This window comes from Ornithodoros turicata, unplaced genomic scaffold (assembly GCF_037126465.1).
Source record: "Ornithodoros turicata isolate Travis unplaced genomic scaffold, ASM3712646v1 Chromosome166, whole genome shotgun sequence".
Classification (NCBI taxonomy): Eukaryota; Metazoa; Arthropoda; class Arachnida; order Ixodida; family Argasidae; genus Ornithodoros; species Ornithodoros turicata.
In genome coordinates, this window is record NW_026999324.1 from 24,254 (window position 1) to 45,329 (window position 21,076).

At 45.2% G+C, this 21,076-nt stretch overlaps 2 long non-coding RNA genes across 2 annotated transcripts; both read left to right on the forward strand.

Moving 5' to 3' along the window:
- The first annotated feature begins 226 nt into the window (after positions 1–226).
- LOC135372726 (uncharacterized) lies at positions 227–1,088 on the forward strand. Its single transcript, XR_010416087.1, has 3 exons — positions 227–312; positions 916–987; positions 1,075–1,088. It is a non-coding gene; the product is annotated as an uncharacterized LOC135372726 (long non-coding RNA).
- A 3-nt stretch (positions 1,089–1,091) lies between these two features.
- On the forward strand, positions 1,092–15,250 carry LOC135372727 (uncharacterized). The gene is made up of 3 exons (XR_010416088.1): positions 1,092–1,121; positions 8,160–8,302; positions 15,199–15,250. It is a non-coding gene; the product is annotated as an uncharacterized LOC135372727 (long non-coding RNA).
- Positions 15,251–21,076: the final 5,826 nt, after the last annotated feature.

Genomic DNA, 21,076 nt, shown 5'->3' on the forward strand with positions numbered 1-21,076 from the left:
GCATTGCCAGAATGTCATCTGGCGGACCATAGACATACGTGTATTAATGCGAATTAGGTGTCGCTACTTTGACCGTCGAAAGAGAATGCACAAGGGAAAAAAATATGCTATTCCACGGTACTGCGGCAGTAAGAACTCACCAACTAAAGAGCGTCTCCCACTAAGCTTCGATGAACTCGAGAAGTTCGCATGTTTAACGTTTTGTTGTTGCTTATTTCGTTTCCAGAGGCCTGGTGTTGGCCTGTGTATTACTTCTTCTTGCAATGGTTATCCTCGTCATCGCCGCAAGAACCTGGATGCTCTTCAAGCAAGGTAGGAACACTGGAAATAGTATCTTCCTCAACCAGTATGTGCATGTTAAATGTGAAATAATATAACCTCCTGACCTCCCTGTAGCGTATTTATGCCAAAGCCAAATTTCAGACAGCAAGATATATTGATGTATCCGACTGCCGAGTCAGTATCATTATTTAGCTAACCACCCTTTTTCTGTTTCCGCTTTTGTGCTGAAAAGTGCAGCCTTACTGGCTTGTGCTCCATGTATCACAGTCATAACCACAAGGCGGCTGTGCGTAAGTGCAGAGAATGCACAGCAGAGATCCGATCAAGAGTGATCCGTTTAGAATCATGCAGGTGATACACTATTTGTCTCTCATGTGTCTGCTGAAACTGATCTGCTGAAAGCGTTTCTCTACTAATTGCTCCCCATTTCTACGACTGTCGTTCTGCCGTGTTGATAGGCATGTTAGCCGCAAATAAGATTTCCCGAAAACATTTCGTCCTCGTGGCAAATTTTGTGACGGATCAGACTGTTGTCTGTTTCGAACTCAAAATTAGCGGCAACGTTTATTCTGCAACAGTTCCGATTCGTTTGCTCCAAGTCCTGATTTTTGTAAGAGTTGCTCGTCTTTACAGATTCAGGAGACATCCATCATCGAGTCCCATCGACGACGCCAAATGTCATACATGGCACATCCAATACAACGCGTAAGTAATAACATCGATTGAAAATTTGCTGAGTTAAAGATCACAGACAATACTAACATCCGAAATTCAATCCCAATTGAACCTCAGAGGATACGACGACGCAAAACTCACACGTAGCACAACCACCACAACAAGTAAGTATGAACATCAATTGAAACATTTGCGTATGTAGGGATAAGAGAAAATATTGACATCCGAATTTTAAGACAATGAAAAAAATGGCTAAGAAGCACAAGGTCATGAACATTATGTGAAACCCCGACACCATATAGGGAAGACGAAGGGAGACTTGGTGTTGTGCCTGTCCCTTGGTGGTCCGTAGTCTCGAGTATTTACATTATGCAAATTTTAAGATTGAATTTTAAGCATGTAAAGAGAATACCATCACTCATAACGCCAAGTAACATGGAAAAATCAATTACCTAATATCCACGTTGTCAGTCAGACACTCCAGAGAAACGCATTTGATGGCTTTGGTTTGCATCACAGGAAGACGCGACACGGCGTGGCAGCTGACGTCATGGAGATTTCGGCTCCCGATGAACACTGAGATCGCCATTGTCATGTTTAGTGAATTTGCAAGCTCCTTTGTTCCACTGTTCATCGAAAAAGCCTGAAGCCTTGCTCCTTGCTTGAAGCCTTGCTTGAAGGCTTCCAGCCACTTTGAAAAAAAATGCCCACGCAGATGAGTAGCTACTTCCTGTTGGACTCTGCATAGTCTATATGCACTCTTTTGCCATGCTGTTTCCGGCTCCTCCATCGAAGTTCCTGACACAAGGCGCCGTTTCCCAGTGTAGTAAGCACTCCGTGCAGCTATTGACCATCTCATCTATATCAATGCCTGGCCACCACACCAGACTTCTAGTGAGTGCATTCATTCGTGATATTCCGAAGTGCCCTCGGTGCAGTTCCATGAGGACCCTGCTGCTACGGATCGGTTGGAATTAAACACTCTGTGTGCTCGAAGGATGCAGTCAGTTGCAGCGTGGACTCTTCACCACCCCAGTTCCACTTCTTGGCTTTGTTGACGCCCGTTTTGAGTTCACGGCTTAGTTCTTGCAGTTCTCGGTCCTTCTTGTGCTTCAGGCAATTTCATTGTAGGTCACAGGTAGGCTGTAAACGTACTGTAGTTCAAACAGTTCAGTATCACCAGTTGTGGAAATCCTTCACTGGAGCGGGAGTCGCGACAGGGCATTTGCGCTGCCATGCAGTTTTGTATTGTGGTACTTGATGTGTTACTGAAACCCTTGCGGGTACAGAGCATAATGTTGCATTCTAGCAACCGCTAGTATAGGGATGTTCTTGTCTCGTGCAAATATTGAGATCAAAGGCTTTTGATCTGCACTTGTAGGAAGCTCCTTGCTTACACCGAATATAATGCTTATAGCCTCTTTGTCTATCTGAGAGTACCCTTGTTCAGTCTGACAGTGTCCTTTGTGACACTGTCTCTGGGTACATAAGAAGGAACATGGTCTGTGCTGTGCACCAGGCAGGTGGCAACTGGCAGACACGTTTATTGCGGCGGCGTCACCTTGATGGCGTCCACAGAGGGTGCAACAGGGCTCCCCCATCTAGAGTGTCGTCCGGCTGAGACGGTCAGAAGAAAGGGACCATGTCACAGTCTTTCGAGGTGTGTAGGCCTCGGGCTTCAGTGTGGCTGAAGGAATGGGAAGTTCAGAGTACGTGTTCGAGGGAATGACGGTGCAGACGTACGCTGCCTTCGCGTGATTCAGGGCTACCTTGTCGGGTTCGCAACTAAGGCAGCCGATAGTAGTAATAACTGGACACAGACTGCAGCCAACGCATAACTTCGTCTAAACACGATTTAATTAGTAATTAGAGCTAATTGGGACCCCCCAGATTCATCGCACCCTCCAGGGAGTCATTACACTAATTGTGGAGCATGTATCTCGTGTCCAGACCAAGCTGTAAGTTGGCGGCAACCTCCGTCCATAAAAAAGAAGAAAGAAGAGATAGAAATAGAGTGGAGAGGAACAGGTTATTCAAAAATCAACGACGCCGTGGCGAAGAAAACTGCTCCGAAGCGCCCGCCATGTTGGTAGTTGGCAACGGGCAGTTGCAGAGATCGACGACATGTGGCCACTTAGTTGCAAGGCATCACACCAGATGGCGCCACCATCACCGCTCTATGCGAGAAAGACAGAAAACAAGAAGATACTAGCGACAGGTAAAAATGGCAACACTGTTAAACAAGTCTAGGCATGCGAGAGAAAAGGTCTAACCGCTACTGCTAAACAGCACGGGGAAAACTACACATCGGGGAAAAGGCTTAGGGGCGATCGGTTAGGCCTAACCACAGCGTCACAACACTATGCAGCTAACACAAGGCGGGAACCACTGGGCACACATCACTAAACATGCGCCAACGCGAACAAAAGGCTGGCTCACTGCTAAACAAGTGTAAACATGCGTGTACGGCAAACATGTGAGAAAAGGCTTAACTCGAGCGCGGTCAAACACACAGAAACATCGGCAAATCACTCGTTGGTCATCGCTAAACAAATCTAAACACGGGGCACGGCAAAGATGCGAGAAAAAGAGCGCGGCAAAACATCACGCAAACATCGGCAAATCACTCACCTTTTCCCCCATGGCGACGGTGCAACTGCTCCATCAGAGAGCCAGGCAGAAACTGAGCGGGCGCGGGGACTCGAAGCAATTGACCGCACGCCTGCTCTCCACGACAGCCAGCGAGCAACTGACTGGGACGCCGCGCCGCAGCAGCTACCCACGGGCGCGCTCCTAGCACCCTCTGCGCCACCCACCGCAGGTGGTTTCGGTTTCACTCTATGCTCCTCCCGCTGCGCGCGCGGCGCTCCTAGCGACGATGGGTGGCTTCTTCGTTTCGGTTTCGCTCTCATTTCTTTGCGCGCGTTTATCTGTATCAAGGCAGCGCACACCGCGCTCGCGTCATCAAACGTGAAGATGTTCAGCTATCACTCATTTCAAAATTGTTCCCGCACCCATGCTTCTTCGGAAGAAGTGGAGAAGGTATGTTTCAAAAGCGAAAGTCCCCAGAATGAGCTGGTCATCACTGCTTTTCGCTACGTGATAGACAGGGTAGGCTTTGGCAATATAGTAGAGATCTCGCCGGGGCCGCTGCAGGAGATGGTGCGTCGGATCTACGCCCGTTGCAAGAACGTCTGTATAACGGTTCCAGACGGACCCCTGGGACTGATGAGCGAATTTGTGAGCTTGGCCAATGCAGAATTCAACTACATCGCTGCAGACACCGTCGACCTTCTCGCTCGTGCCATTCCTCATATTAAGTACGCCCTGCGGAAACAGTGACATTTGCAAGCAGTCTACATCGTGAACTTTGTCACCGACTTATGAAATACCACTTGGTTATCGACATGCAATGCATTAAACAGTCCGAATAACTTTGACGAGACCCTTTCACTGAAACATCTTTATTGAATACGTACAATAGAGTTCGTCGATAGATGCCTGCACTTTGTTCCACGGTCACTCGATTCACGAGGGCGCTCATGGTCTCTCTTGTCCGATGCTGTACAAGGTGGGGACCGTAGTGCTATACAGGCAGGTAGTTGGGCTATCGCGGTGTTTGCTGGACGGCTGTTCCTGTGCTGCATGATATGCGGCGACAGTGGCTATCGCTTCCTGAACAACAATACCATACATAGAATACACTCACTCAGAGCAGAGCTGGACTACTTACATTTTGCTCCACAAAATGGCCCGCATCGCGGATGGATGCCACTTGTGGGCTTTCGATCCACTGTCGTAGAACCAGAGCGCCTCATCCACCTCCTCCTCGCATTGCGCTGGTGTTGCGCTTGCATTTGTTTTTAGGTCAGTTGGTCAATTGGTCTACAAACGAGCAAAAAAGTACACCTTTGAACCGCAAACGTGGCCGTGTGAGAACCTCGCAGTTGAAGAACGTTGCCGATTTGTGTGGAAAGCCATCAGTTGGCCAAGCAGAACCATGACACAACTCAGGAACGTTCAAGGAGCATAACCATTGCAACTGATGTAATCGTCGCCAACAAAGTACTGCAACACATAGAAGGTGTGATCCTGCTGCCGGTCCACACACATATTGAGCCCGTAAGAAAATATACAAAAAAGGAACAAGAAGGAACAGTGGGCGGGCCACCTACACACAGCAGAAGTCTTGGCAGTCTGTCCCAATTTCCAAACGAACCCGTGATTCCACATAGAACCCCCCGGAGTGTAAGAACCCAACACAGCATTCTAGCTGTTGCCGCAGTGACTGGAAGCAGACGTATTCCAATAATTGCGGTAAATGGCTTGTGGTTCGAATAGAGAACGAACTATTTGGCAGAGCTGTGATGGTGCAACTTCTTTATGCTTAAAAATCATGCAAAGAGGTTCCTTCTGCTTGTGGGCTTAATATCATTCGGCGCATGTGGCATCATTCGGCTCATAACTCGCATCATTCGGCATGCGAGTTTTAGTATGCCGTTGATAAGGTTATCGTGCCTATCGGAATCAATTGCACTGGTGCGTGACTCAGAAACACATCCGCTGATTGGTTCTGGTTGATACGATTCGACGCAAGTCACATTACCAACGTTACCAACGACCTGCTAAACCGCTCTGTTGTCTGCCAAACGTGGACGAATGACTTGCCACTAATGAATCCTTGCCACTAATCTTGTAGTAGATCACCGCACCAATGCCTAAGTGCATCCTCCGCCAAGTAGACGGTCTTGGTGGGGTCGAAGTGTGTCCAAGGATCGGTAGGCCAGACATATCGTCTATTATCCTGAAGGACTTTAGCGCATGCAACTGAAAGGCAATCTCATAATTCCAGAGATTCGGAAACGTCTTCACAGTACTCTTCACTATCCGCAGTACCGAACAAAATAAAGCTCGGTCACGGTTTCCGGCGCTCGCATATTAGCAAATGCCAAGACATATGCGGTGATAGCTGAAACTTCTTTGCCTGTGCGACTTGTCCTAGATGTTTGACCTCTACTGACGCTTTTGAAGTCGTTGAAGAGCGTTTCAGGTTGCAGAGTTGATGAACTAGCTGCTACTTCCATCAAACCCTCACATTTCAACGGCATCGAATGATTAGGAAATGTCTTTGTTGAGAGTTGTTGAGCAGTGGGATCTAGGCTCAGCTTTCCCAGCTTAAGTCATATATCCCTCCATTATATTACACAGTAATAGTGTGTCGACCATTAGTCGAACCTCTGTCACGGTGACGTTTATGCCAATACTTGATCCTCATCTCGAAAAGTCATCACAGTGTTCGCAAGGGATGGACCAATAGAATATCCGAATCCTCGAATCCCATTGCCCAAAACGGCGAATAAGAGCATTTCGATCCACCAAGCCCATTTATTTGTATATTTTTAAGGTTGCGCCTCCGGTGTCCACAGAAAACCAAATAGATCTTTGTGGTGTGTGGTTGCATTGTTCTGGACTGAAGGAGTTCAGGAAGGAACTCTCCCATTACACGCTTAAAGGCAATATGGTTTCGGTTTTGATCGTTTGTTACTGCATACTCGGGAGTTTCTCCTGGAGTCGATGAAACAACGTCATAGTTTACATTTACGAAGTCGATTCTAGAATCGTAGGCGTGGTGGAGTCGCAGAACCGTCTTTGGATTTGGATTGGTAAAATTGTGGATTCGTCCTACTTCTAGTCCTTACCTGTCGACGGCCATATAACGCATGAGAAGTTCCCTTCTGCACACGCGTTGGCTATGTACCATTTAGAAACCAACTGTACAGCTTTCCTTTGTGAAACTACAGGAACACTCGACAATGGAACATTTCTTGTGTTCCCGAATATCGGCACTTGGCACTTTACTTAATGTGTTGATGTGGGTGTTGTTCGCGTTGACGAGGCTCTCGTTCTGCCTGGAGAAAGGCTTCGGCGATACGTTAAGGCATTATTGATACCAACGACACTTGTTGAGCAAAGGCGAGCTTTGAGTCGCTGATCCTGTAAAGTGGTAATGAAAGCCGTGAAAAGCACGGAACGTGCAAGAGTCTTATTTTTGTATTCGCATAATGTTACGCCGGACCGCTGCATGCAAAGACAATGGCGTTTCATCTTCAAAGTTTTACACGTTTTTTTAATGCCCGGTTGCGTCTGTTGGAAATATTCGATGGGACTTCTCTCATCACTTGCGGACGGATCAACGAGACTCGAACCGTGACACTCTGTGCTCCCTAGAATCGCTACGAATTGTCCAATCGACAAACTGGCGTGTTTCCAAAAATGAAGGAGGCACACGTGAAGGCATCTCTTCCGGCTAAAGGCCAAAAGTCCGTTGCACAAAGAGCCTCGAAGTCCCAGCAGATGCTTGCACAGACTGAGTAGCACACGAACGTCTGCAGTAGCAGATGAAGCAAGGAACTTTGACTGATAGTATTCATTAAAATGAAGTTATTCGCAGTGCGGTTCCAAACTCGAAAACCTCAGTCGTACTGACTCGTGTCAGATGTAGATGTTCAGCATTGCCCCGCTTTTAGTCTTTGTCATCTAACTCATCATGTAAATCTGTTATCCTGGATCATCTGATTGCTCATAATTGTAGATAGCTTTTAACTGCCGCACTCACTTGTTATCGTCATCCTCCCCTCTCTCTCTCTTATCCTCATCTCTCACACACTCACCATAGTTATAGCACTCTTTTCCCTTTACCCGCTTTCGTGCCACTACACCCATACTGTCTCTCTCTTTGACGTGCGCGGGTTGGGAACGCGCACCATTCAGTATCGCCGGCTAGCACAACTCACCCGTTATGCGCCTTTAGACGCAAAACATGCCGATCACTTGGTAAGACGATGGCAAAAAGTAAATGAACTGAAAAATTACTATTTGGCAATAGAAATCGATATCGATTAGCTGTAGTCCGTTCCATCAAATTAACGCATTAATGTAACTCATACCAAATGTTATTTTAACTCATAATTCACTTCCGGTCATAAAATCTTAATATCTGCATAAGAACGAATCCTGCACCAATGGCGGGAGAGTACAAATGTTGTGCTGCTGTACAACTGTTTATGCACGTTGGCCCCACACAGTTCCCATTGAATCCATTTCACGAGGCGCACTTAACCTTCAACATGACAAACAAATAGGAGCTAGAGTAACACGTAATATGAGCAGAGTGCCACTGATGCTTCCATATTCAATTACAGCTACAAGGCGTCCCCTGACCGACGAAGAACTGACTAAACTGGCTGAAACGCGTCCCATCACAGTCCTCTTCGTCGGTGACCACAGCTACAGTACGATATCGAAGGAACAATTCCTGATATATGCACAAAGCCAGCTTAACATGGTAAGTGTGAAATAGATGTACGTACTGCGTATGGTGGGAATGTGTAGAGAGAAGGTATGTTTCTCACATTGTGGGAGAGGTTGTCTTCATGATAGAGCTTGCTGTGAAAGCTATAGAACTCTGTACTTTTTTTAAGCAAATGGATACGAAATACTTGATTGAGTCCACTTCCTGACGTTCACCGGACCCCAAACTCAACAAAATGAACTTGTCCCGAATTCATCCACTAGGATGCATTCTACTTGCTGGGTGATTGTCCTGCTTGTCCTACCGTTTCAGGAAAACAACTTGATTTGATCATGATGATGATGGTGATTACCAGCCAAATACGCGCCCTCCACTATGCAAAAAAACACCAGAGTACCTAAAGTCAGGTGTAGCACGGATGCGTCTGCTCTACCGGGTGTTTAACGAAAGGACCTCGGCTGAATAATTCGTAAACACCAAAGCGACCTTTCTTTTTGGTTAAGACATCTGCCGTGAACTGAGTTGTGAGCGGCTCATTTGCATACTCTCACGAATAAAATACACATCCCATTTTTCAATTTTATTTCACACACCTACGGTATATCTGTTTTATGTATGGGGACCTTCAGCGAGAAACATTCGTAAAAAAAAAAAAAACTCGTCGACGCATAGGACTTTTTCGAGCAATTAATCGGTTTCGGTTTACATATTTCTTGCGCGGAGTAGTGCACCAATGTGCTCTTTCAATCAGCTATCCGGCTGTCTATGTCGTGTTCATCCGATTAGTACATAACACGGGGCGACGGAAGATTAGGAACAGCAGCAAGATACGCATTGCTATGCTTGGCATTGTATATGAACGTGACACGTTTGTTTTTTGTTTCTTTGAATATGTTTCGCTGAAGGTGCCGATACGGGAAACAGTTGTCTTGAATGCGTGCAAAGTAAACTTTAAAAATTAGGATGATTGACTACTTAGTGAGCGTGTCCATATGATCCGCTCACGACTCAGTTGATGACCCATGTCCCAAGCATGTTTACGAAAAAGAAATTTCTTCGATGGCCCCACCTCTTTACGAAACTATCAAGCCTGGAGACCCTTCGTGAAACAACCGGTATATGCCGCACTGCAAGAATGCCGTCTACTCTACACCCTTTCTCCTGTAGGACGATATATGTGCAACTGACTTCCCGCTGTCTTAATGACCGGCTTTCTGACCATAAACGAAGCGAGAAATGCAGAAACTCCGATGTCTACCTTCATCATCTAAGTTTCCGGTCATGTAGACTAACACGAGTACTGTTTGCCATGAGACCATCGACAAACAAACAAAAACTCTTGCATTAATAAGTTCTTTGCTTCTGTATTTACGCGTGAGGACGCGTCTTCTGTGCCGTCTCTCCCTCCTCTTACTCATGAAATGATGCCACCCGTCGTGATTAATGCTGATGGAATAGTGAATATCATTGACAGATTAAAGCCCTCTGCCGCAGGTATTGACGAAATTAACGCAAAGTACTCAACAGCATTAAAAACCCCTGCAGTAGCTTCCTGTCCCTCATTTTCTCCCAATCATTACTAACTGAAGCCGTGCCCAGCGACTGCAAGGTAGGCAAGCTCGCCCCGATCTTTAAATATGGCGAACGTAACCAGCTGACGAACTATCGTCCATTCGCCTTACTAATGTCTGTTCAAAATAATGAAAACACGTCCTATTTTCAAACCTAATATCATTCTTGGAAACTAATAACCTTCTCTCCACCATTCCAACACGGATTCGCAAAAATTTCTCGTGTGAGACACAATTATCTAGCTTTTCTAATAATCTACTTTCACATGGATCATAACTGCCTAACTGACGCCATTTTTATAGACTTTTTCAAGGCCTTTGATGGTGTGCCTCATGAACGATTACTTTACACGTTAGCCCGCCTACGTATAAACCCGCCCGTCGTTGCTTGGATTCGCGATTTCCATGACAGACATGAATACACATCTGTCAATAATTGCTCTTCCCCTGGGGTCACGCGTTATCTCAGGCGTCCCACGGAACTTTCTTGGGCCCACTCCTCTTTTTGATCTTCATTAACGATCTACCTGATGGTCTGTCTATTTGCCGACGACTGTGTCATTTACAGAAAAATATCTTAACTCCTCCGATCAATCACTGCTTCAGGACGACCTTCGCCGCGTTCAGAACTGGTGTTCCGGATGGCAAATGAAACTAAACAGCTCGAAGTGCAAGGTCGTTCATTTTACGAGAAAACGTTCCTAGCTTTGCTATTACATTAACGACCTCCCCATTGAGTCCGTAACCTCCTTAACTTATCTTGGAATCACCTTCACCTCTGATATGTCCTGGAAGGAACACATAACCAAGCTCACCGCCAACGCTAACAGAACCCTCGGCGATCTCAGGCGCAATCTTAAACATGCTCCCATCACAGTAAAGAAAGTGGCTTACGAATCACTCATCCGCAGTAAGTTAGAATATGCCTCATCCATCTGGAACCCTCACCAAGACTATCTTTCGCGTGAGCTCGAGAGTGTTCAAAACCATGCCCTGTCGCTTCATATGCTCTAATTATTCTCGTCATTCCAGCATAACAGAAATGAAATCTAGTCTTCAGTTATCTCTACTTAACATCCGTCGCAAGGTCGCACGTCTCACACTACTGCACAGAATTTACCATCACCTTCCATTCCTTAAGGACATCCTCATAACACCGCCTGACTACGTGTCATCTCGCATTGATCATCCATACAAAATAAGACGTCCTCAATGCAGACATTAGCTGCTCTAACTCATTTCTGTCTCTCGCAATAAGCGAATGGAATGGTCTACCCGAATCACTATTAAACATATCAGGACAGTGCTTCATTTGGCTCACAGTTGTCATCATATCTCCTTTGCTAATGTGTTTTTACTATGATGTTCACTTTTGGATTCATATTTTTTTTTTGCATTAATGGCTTATTATGTACGGTGTACTTTTTGTGGCTCTCATTTATTTTGAATTATTATTTTTCTTTTTTCATGTAAATTCAGGTTTGCATCATGTTTGTAAATGTTCATATTTTGTCAATTTATCCACTCCCTTATGTAAAGCCCGCATGGGCATTTAAGGTGAAATAAATGAAATGAAATGAAAAAAATTCCGCATAGCATTGGCGATTGTGTCGACGGCAGGTTGTGTCAGGCAGGTTGTGTCAGTCTCTCTGTGGTCCTCGCCCGGGTGCTTCGCGACTTCGTTTGTCTTTTTATTCTGTCCTAATTGAATGTTCCGCAGATTTCCCTCTCTGCACTAGATTATTCTTTCTACTTCAACATTCGGGGAATAACTGTACCATAAGGGAAGCGAAAAAACAAAACCGTAAAACAACCTTGTCTGGTGCGGAGTTTTCTTCCGTGTTTTGTTCATTTCTAACAGTTCAATGAATCACATATCGGCCGACATATTCTCTTCTGAAGAGCTGTCTATGCGACTTCCTCTCCCCGCTCCATATCTCTTGACCATTTTTGCAGACATATTTGCAGGGGTATGATTTCTGAGCCGATTGCGCATTTTTGCGCCCGGGCGATGTCCTCCCACATCCTGTTAAAAAAGTCAAAATATTTAATTTCCTGCGCCGCTGTGCACCAATTATCCCCCCCCCCATATTGAACAGCAACAATACTAAAACAGAAGTGCGTGCTTGCACTTGCGATACCCTAGCTCACGCGTCCACCTAACAACAGTGGCTTTGTCGACTATCGAGTCAGTTCAAGCCATACTACGCTATTTATCTAATCCAATCCGAGTCCACATGGTTCCGGTTGTGCTTCTGGTGATACACGGTCTGCGGGCGCGCTCAAACACGTATTGCGGTACCTACATGGCTTTGGTATTGTCGAAAGTAACAGGTAACACAGCCCTCGATGCTGATATTACAGTCGTACCCACTGGAGAGAGACTCCTTCATTAACACATGCCGTTGATCTTCACCCGCCATCCTCTCGGTTCTCTGAGAAATATTTCTACTTCTAACGAATCGTGTACGTAATACGTTTCTAACAAACGCTAGAGAGTCGTTGAGAACGCTGAAGGTCATACAACAATCCGGCTCACAGGTGCAGCGGCACAGTGAACTACGCAATGGCCAGACTGGGCCGACCGAACCCCAAGCGCATGCTCTCTTAATCTGTCATTCACCCACCTCGCAGCGGGCCAATATGGCATCATCCACACGACAGTTGTATCTAGTACACTACTACTGTTCTGCACTAAACAAAATCCCCTGCATGCTTCTTCCCGCAACACGGGCGTTAAAAAACTCGACACCGTCTATGAAGCCTGCACCACTGACGCGTCCTGCTCCTGACTAATCTTCTTAGGTTTATGGGATAACGCATGCACAACGGTAACCCTACCATCTCCTCTCCCAGGCTCACGCTACGCTCTCCTCCCTTCCATTAACAGATTGTAGTAACCTCTCGCTCACACAATTCAAAAATTCATGAGTGTCACCCGAACGAGACATGTCCTTCTGTCGAATAAAATAAAAAGGAATAAGGTGCATAAAGTGCTGCAAAGTTTTACAGGACGGGCAGCAAGGAGTCACACAGAAACAAGCGCCAAGTGGTGTTTTCAGTGTTATTCTCTTCGAAGCCAAAACAGATCCTATTAATTGCTTAGAACTCGACCAACCGTAAATTCGAGTGCCTGCTCGCCTGCGACACAAAACCAAGGGTGAGCTGTACATGTTTCTTTCGATTACGAAAAGAAAAAAGAAATACTCGAAGCGAGGAATTGATCGAAGTATTAGCTCTGGATCACTATGTCTATGTTTCTTGCAGTGCAACATAACCGCGCGTTGCTGTCCTTTCCACGAGAAATGCTCCATGTATCCTCAGTCATCCTTTTTGAAGCCAGAGAGTTGCACGTTGGAATACTCTTTATTTAAGAGAAATGTCTATCATGACTCAGATCGGCCGGAAAAAGCAAAGCAGAACAAATGTGTTAGGGAGTCTGAGCATGTAAATTAAACGAAGTATCATTACTCGCCCCGCTATCCACCTATAGGGGCGGGCACAGGACGAATCTGAATTACTCTTCAAGAACAGTCCACGAGCGTTATCCCTAGGACGTTCTGGGGATACAGCTCGGTACATGATGACACTGTGAGGACGTCATGAGGATCGTGCGTGTTCTCGGGCATAGCATCTGCTGTAGCAACCGGGAAATGGTGATTTAGGGCATCTGGGATAAACCACAGGATAAAAATGACCACTTACTTGGTTTCCCGGTTGAAGGTGAACAGTTGCCGTATTATGCAACCTTGAAATGCATTCATTGATTTATTAGTTGCCTAAGAACAACTACATGAATGACAATGGGATGAGGTGATTCGCCGCAACAAGTCTAAGAGCGATGACGGAATACATAGGGAAATGTTTAACCTTAGTAATTAATAGCAGTACAATATTAACAAGAGCAGGAACAAAGATTTACAGAGACCACATGAACAAAGAAATCAACGATGAAAGTTGAAACTCGCTGAAAAGGTTAGCCAGCTGTTCAGCTGGTGTTTCGAAGGCATCTATCAGGCTGTCACGCACCGCTATTTTTTTTTTTTTTTTGCCTGGTAACTGCGCCTCCATTGTACTGAATACGGGTAAATGTCGATCGTGTCGTACGATAGTTATGGATCATGAGAACGATTTCCTGCGGAGTACTTAGATTTCGCGTTAACCATTTCATGGCCTCTTTAATGCCAAACCCGCAGCGCGTTATCCTCTCTAGTAAGCTCCTACATTTGACCCATATTGGCAAAGCATTACACGCAATTTCAAGGTGTCCTCGCATTTTATTTGTTTTGTTTTGTTGAAGTTCAAGGATTGCCATCGCGTTAGTCCTGGGTGCCCCGTATTTTCCATATTATGAAGTAGATGAGGTACACCTCGGTTCACCCGGGAAAAATCAGGTCAACTAGTAGAGGACAATTCAAAAATGATAACGGGCATTCCAAAAACGTAATTAAAAGCTTTCTCGTGGTCAACACGCGAAAGTTCAAGCTTCAAAGGAAGCTTCATTGCTGTTTTTCAGTTATGTGCTTTGCAGAAAGTCGCTGAGAGAGCCCACAGCTACCCATATTTGCAGCGGAAAATGTTGCAACGTTGCGAGATCTCTACTCACAAACTGAACACAGAGCCACCACTGTATATGTCCATGTCGGTTACTGCATGTACAGCTTGAGACAATAGTTGACATGCACGGCACTGGCGCATGTCTTCATCGCAGAGGTCGTCCTGCATTATACCAGGAAGAGGTCGAATATGAAACTTTTTTGTTGTTCCGTGTTAGCGCCGCGAAGCAACTGTGCTTTGAGCGGCGTACAGATGTGGACCGGTGAACAGGGAATAGCATAAAGAAGTTGGGGGCAGGGGAGTTACTATGCGTGCTGGGCCGACTTCAGGGGGAACTGGAAAGTCTCAGGAAAACCCCGGGAAAACCTCAGACAGAACAGTCGGCGGTAGGATTCGACCCCAACACCTCCAGTCAAAAACGGGGTGGACTATTCTATTCATGTATCAGTATGTGTGTCCGCCCTTGTTTCCTGTTTTGATGTCACTGCAATGTAGACATGCGGCACGGTGCTGTCCCGTGCACTCTTTTCCCCAAGCTGTACAACACTGCTTAAACCCCACCAAATGGTTGGAAAATGATTTTCGCTCTGCGTGGAACTCGCCATTAGCCACACTATACGATGTTGTTGGAACTTATTCTTGGACGAAGGTAATTCTTTTCTGTAATTTTTACCGCTATGTAATCTACGAAGCTCGAATCTACGAATTTCGACGCGTATGACAAAATTCGACGGGTATGGCAAAAACACTGCATAATATACGAATTAACGGACACTGTCTATCTCTCTTCCTATGTTCCAGATCAATGCAGCCTTTGCAGAAAATAACATCAAGCTGAAGATGAAAGTATACGGACACCTATGTGGTACGATTTTATACTCGGCTTCCAGACATGCATTAGCATTAGTGGGCCTATTCATACAGAGGGCAACCACTGAGCCAAGGTCCTGTCATGAAACCAGGTTGAGGGCAAGGCAATTTCATAGCAGCAACAAATTATTGGAACATGTTTGCAAGGGACGTTGATATCGCAGTGTTCTGTGTTTCAAATTCAGTACATCATTAATGGGCAAAAATAAGGCTACTTTCGTTTCCGACCCGTGTTTCGCTCCGACAGAGAACCCACCCGGTTTCAGACAGTCCTTCCCCTTTGGTATTACTTTCGCAGACACTACAGGGCCGCATTTACAAATGTTGCTGATGAGCTACATTTCGTTTCAAGTCTCGCCTTCCGTCGACACGCTATGGGTTTTCTTGTTTTACAGCAGGGCCTTGTAGGTCATTATTGGCTCAAGCAGGACCACTGCCTCATCTGTTATGGCGTATTAGTGTTCATGTTGCTACATTTGACAGCATACACCGAGTGGATATAGCTTGGGTATCCTTACTACGTGAAAGTTAACACGTGTCAAAGTCATCAAAAATGAAACACAATCGGCAATTCTGTCTTTTCTCAGTTCAATAAGCTCCCATGGCGCAACGCGTGCTTCATTCAGCACTCTGATTTCTTGCAATCGTCCATTCTCAAACCCATGTAGTGCAATTCTAAAACATTTTTAGGTTCAAAATATGGGACGATGGCTTGTCTTTAAGCCGCGGTTAGTAAAGTTATGCTCTGTACTCTTGCAATCAGACTCACTGCTGGAAGCAGTTTAGAAAAACTGAAGCAGAGTTCAACAGTATAACTAGGTAAAGAAGACGACCTTCTGTCGAGAGTAGCTTTGTGGGTTCCTAAGGAAAAAAACGAAAGCAGTGGAAGGACAGTCCCATTAAAAAATCTGAGCCTAAGTCACGGAGCGACCACACTGGCGGCACTGATGATGATAAATATTGAAAGCAATGGAATTTCAGACATAGGGACACATGCATGACTTTGTTAACCGTGCGTATTTCCAGCTGAATGAGGAACAGGACACAAACCACCTCGTGGAAATTCCTGGGAGACAGTTTCAGTCAATTGACAAAGAGAGAACCTTTGAGATACTAAGGGAAAAATTGTGAATACCCTGGGGTCAACGAGTCCGACATCGTCTACGTATTCACGAGGTGAGTGTCGAGGGAATAACACACGACGCAAGATGTCTCTCCTAGATCGCACACCCCTTACAAGAAAAATCAATGCAAGTCGTTTCACGCCGAACGCAAGAGAATGTGTTTTTAGCATAAACAGTGCCCATTGTTCGACGTGTCTACTATCTAGGCTTTCACCAAAGCTATAGTTCTGTTTATATATTCTGCTGGTGTGCTGCTATCGTTCCGATCGTCAGTGCGAAAGTCAGCTAATGGTCATCAAAATGGCTCCATCGAAACTTAACGTGTGTCGTTTTCAGAAGGCTCCTCAGCACGGAAGGTTCTCAGGAGAATATTTTTGGTAAGTATACAAGGCAGGGATATAGCAGGGACAACATTAGGCCAATTATGTTACATGTAGGGTTTGGCGGGCTATAATACGGCGACATATTGGGCGTCCCGCAGTGTAGGGCTGCGGATAACTTCGACCATCCGGGGTTCCTTTGAAACCTCCGACGCATGGTGCTATAGGCAGTGAGAACTAATAATTATTACAACCAATTAACTATACAACAATTAATTATACAACCCAAGTTTTACACAGAAAATTCCGCGGCAAGTTTTGCACGTTTTACTTTAAATGATTTTAAAATTTAAAATTTTTAATATTTTTAAATTGTGCAAAATCTAATTCAATGCAATACTTGACGTGGATTTTCTATGTAAAACTCGGTTGTAGAAAAAAAACTAGATAGAAAGGAAGCAGACAGTGGGAAATAATTTATTTGAAAATCAACGACGCCATCTTGAAGAAACCACGCCAGTGCGGGCGACTGGGCCATGACGGTTGCAGAGGCAGGTAGCCGCCTAGTTGCAAGGCGTCACACTAGATGCGCTCTATGCGAGAAAGACAAAACAACAAAGTACTAGCGGCACGTAAAAATGGCAGCACTGCTCAACAAGTCTAGGCATGCGAGAGAAAAGGCCTAACCACAGCGTCACCGCACAACACTACGCGGCTAACGCAAGGCGGGAACCACTAGCCACACGACTGTAAGCGAGAGTCAACAGGCTTGGTACTGGACACAGCTAAACAAGTCTAAACATGCTCGTAAGGCGAGAAAAGCCTTAACACGAGCACGGTAAAAGAACGCGCAAACATCGGTAAATCACTCACCTTTTTCCCCTGCGGTGATGGTGCGACTGCTCCATCCGAGAGCCAGGCAGAAAACTGAGCAGGCGCAGCGACTGCGGAGCAACCGAGCGAACGTCTCCCTCTCCGCGACACCCAGCGAGCAACTGACGCCGCGGCAGCTACGCATACGCGCGCGACCTTAGCGCCCTCCGCGGCGACCACCCAAGAGCGAAGAGCATTCCTGCGCCCTCTTCTTGCGTTGCTCATTGGTCGTGACGTCATCCTATTGTCTCAGGGCTACACTGTTTTTTTCCACTAATACTATTCTGGACAAGGTCCACCTGAAACAATAGTGTCGCGGTATTACGTCATCACGCAGCTGCGTGGCTCAAGGACGCGTACGTTCTAGACGGGACCTGTTATTTATTGAATCACTAGCCCAAGATTATTTCCTTTATTCTACTATAACGATTGCATAGGGAACGTTGCAGAAAAACACAATTCATAAGAGGTGATTATAGGAATCCAAAGTCTTACTAAATTAGACTCGCAAAAGAACAAAATATCCTAAAACGTAACTCAATGGCTAATAAGAGGACTAGACACTCAACAAATCAACACAGAGTATGGTAATAAGGAGCGCAGAACTATGCGTCTACTCCATCCGACAGCGAGGCACGGAACTGAATCGTAATGCTTTTTCTCCTCTATAAACTCATGCATCTGTCCCTCTTGCGGTTGATTTCTGAACTAATTTAATCGCAAAATTATTAAGAATAGCACTATTCCCGTTCAGCCTAGCACTATCGACATCGTCAACACTAGAATGTTCCTTGCCAAAAAAGAAAAAATACAAAGCGTCAACAAAGGAAAGCATGCATGTCGGGGCATGTCAGGACAAATCGCACAACTGCCGGGCAACAGAGTAAAGCAAACACAGAAGAACACTTGAACAGAGTGAACACTCACCACCATCGGACACGTACACTATATTCCTCATTGTAAATCCGTTCGACACAAAATCCACGATTCAGCAGTGACGAACAACACATCCGCACCCCATCAGAAGCAGACAGAACCCCACCGAAGCTACGCCCTTCCACTAACGGCCAACGAATTGCTAACGAACAGAATTAATGCGTCCACACCCGTCCAGTGTCCAAGAGTGAATCCCTGCACCCCTGGAGGCTGTGCTGATTGGTCGTGACGTCATCCTATTGTATCAGGCCTACACTGTTTTTTTTCACTAATGCTCCTCTGAACGAGGTCCACGTGTGAAACAATAGTGCTGTGGTATTACGTCATCATGCAGCTGCGTGGCTCGAGGACGCGTACGCTCTAGACAGGGGACCTGTTATTTATTGAATCACTATCCCAATTTCCTTTATTCTACTATAATGATTGCATTGGGATCTATCGCAGAAAAACACCATACATGAGAGGTGATCGTAGGAATTAAGCATTTCATTACCAAAGTCTTACTAAATTAGACTTGCAAAAGAACAAAATATCCTAACACCTTCAATGGCTACATACAATGAGCTAATCGAGACATGTCCATCCTTTCCGAGAGCCAGGCAGCTAACTGAATAATGTCACTTTGTTCCTCGACTGGATAGAGCCATGCACCTTCCCCCCGTCTGGTTACTCTCTGAACTAAATGAATCGCAAAATTATTTAGGATAGCACTACTCCCATTCAAGACAGCACTATCGACATCGTCAAGAATGTTCGTTGTCAAAAAACCTACATGTAGAAGGAAAACATGACAGAACAGGTCAGGGCATGTCAGTGCATGTTTGTCAGACAACAAGGGGGAAAAAAGCAAAGAGAAACACTTGAACAAGAAGAAAACCATCATCAAAAGTATTTCTAAGCACACGCACTCCTCTATTTCAAAAACAGTGCTCATCATAAATCCGTCCAGGACAACACACACCATTTTTCGATTGCTACACTTTTTTTCCAGTAACAGTCAATGCATTGCTACAGACTGCATGACATCATCACATCCTGCCTGAAGAAGACAGCGGCAAATACAAACACTCCTATTATTTTATTGCATCGCAAGGTTATTTCCTTTGTCCGACTGTTAATACGTTCACTTTCACAACAAAATTCAACAAAAAAAACACCATGCATATTAGCGATTTTCACCCCCAAAGGCTCATCATGGTCATTAGAATCACAACACCAGTAACTACCACTGCCCTTTTTAAATAATAAGTGAGACCACTCAACATCATCACCAGGTTTGTGTAATACATGACCCTTTCTATGGTCATACATTCGTTGTCTGAGGCTACACCTGCGAGCAAAAAGGCACGAAAGCCGGGGGCAAAGTCCTATTCGCGCTCGACGGAGGACTAGACACAACGCCTTTACGGGAACATGAATTGCATTCCCACCATATTAATGATCATTTCATTGCAGTTTAGAAAAACTACGACAAAACTATAATTTTAGGAGCCTATTAAAATTTTACTTTCTATGGAAACTATAATTGACCTATTAGTTGCATCGCTATTAATGAAGCACTCCAATTTTTTTCTCTCTTCCCATTTCAGCCTTGTCATGCAGTGAAACAGACTCACATCCAAAATAATTAATTTACACTGAGGTGCCGTGCTTCAGGAATTCCTATCCTGCGCTCAGATGCAAGCGTTTCTGCACGAATACCTATAACAGCTTACTACTTCAGCATACCGAGCTCTTAACAACATCTAACAAACAAGCAGAGAAACGCACTACTCAGCTTTACTATGCGACTTTCTTCTGCGCAAAAGCAGTGATTTGAGGAAAGAGCAGCAAAAATTGCGCACACTTGTGTGTGGCTTCAAAAACTGAAGCATATGCTAATAAACTAAGAAAAAGACACTTTTTTTTCGATCAGATAATTCTTGCATAATGCTACATACACAGCCTCATTGTCCCTTTGTAAATAAAGCACAGGACGAGGGCACACAAATTCCTTTAAGCGGGAAGGGAAAAGGCTTAAGACGGATGTGCTCAGGAATAATAGCAGAGTCACCGGACATCGCTAAGCGGCTAACACAATATAACAAGATAATAGCGGCAGGTAAAATTGCAAACACTGCTAACAAGCCCCAACATGCCACGATGACGTCGTAAACCAGGAAAAAAAAGCACGCGCGCGCACACAGCAAGCTCAGGAATGCACAAGGAGAGGTGCTTTATTGGAATTTCTCCTCCACGCTCACATACCAGCATTTCTGCGCAAATACTTATAACTGCATACAGCTTACTCCATCAACATATCAAGCAAAGTGAGTTCTGACACTCAACAACATATAACACAAAACAAATTTCATTCTCATGAACTCTCCTCTGCCGAGCGGCTTTCTCCTGCTCTACTAGATGTTTACTTTTCCCCTCACGTACATTCTGAGTAAAAGCAGTGAAAGAAGAAAAACCGCGAAAAATACACGCATTTGTGTTCCAATAGCTGTAACTGCAAGAAACCGTAGCGCACGCTATTAAACTGAGAAAGAGACACCCATTTCTGCCACCAGA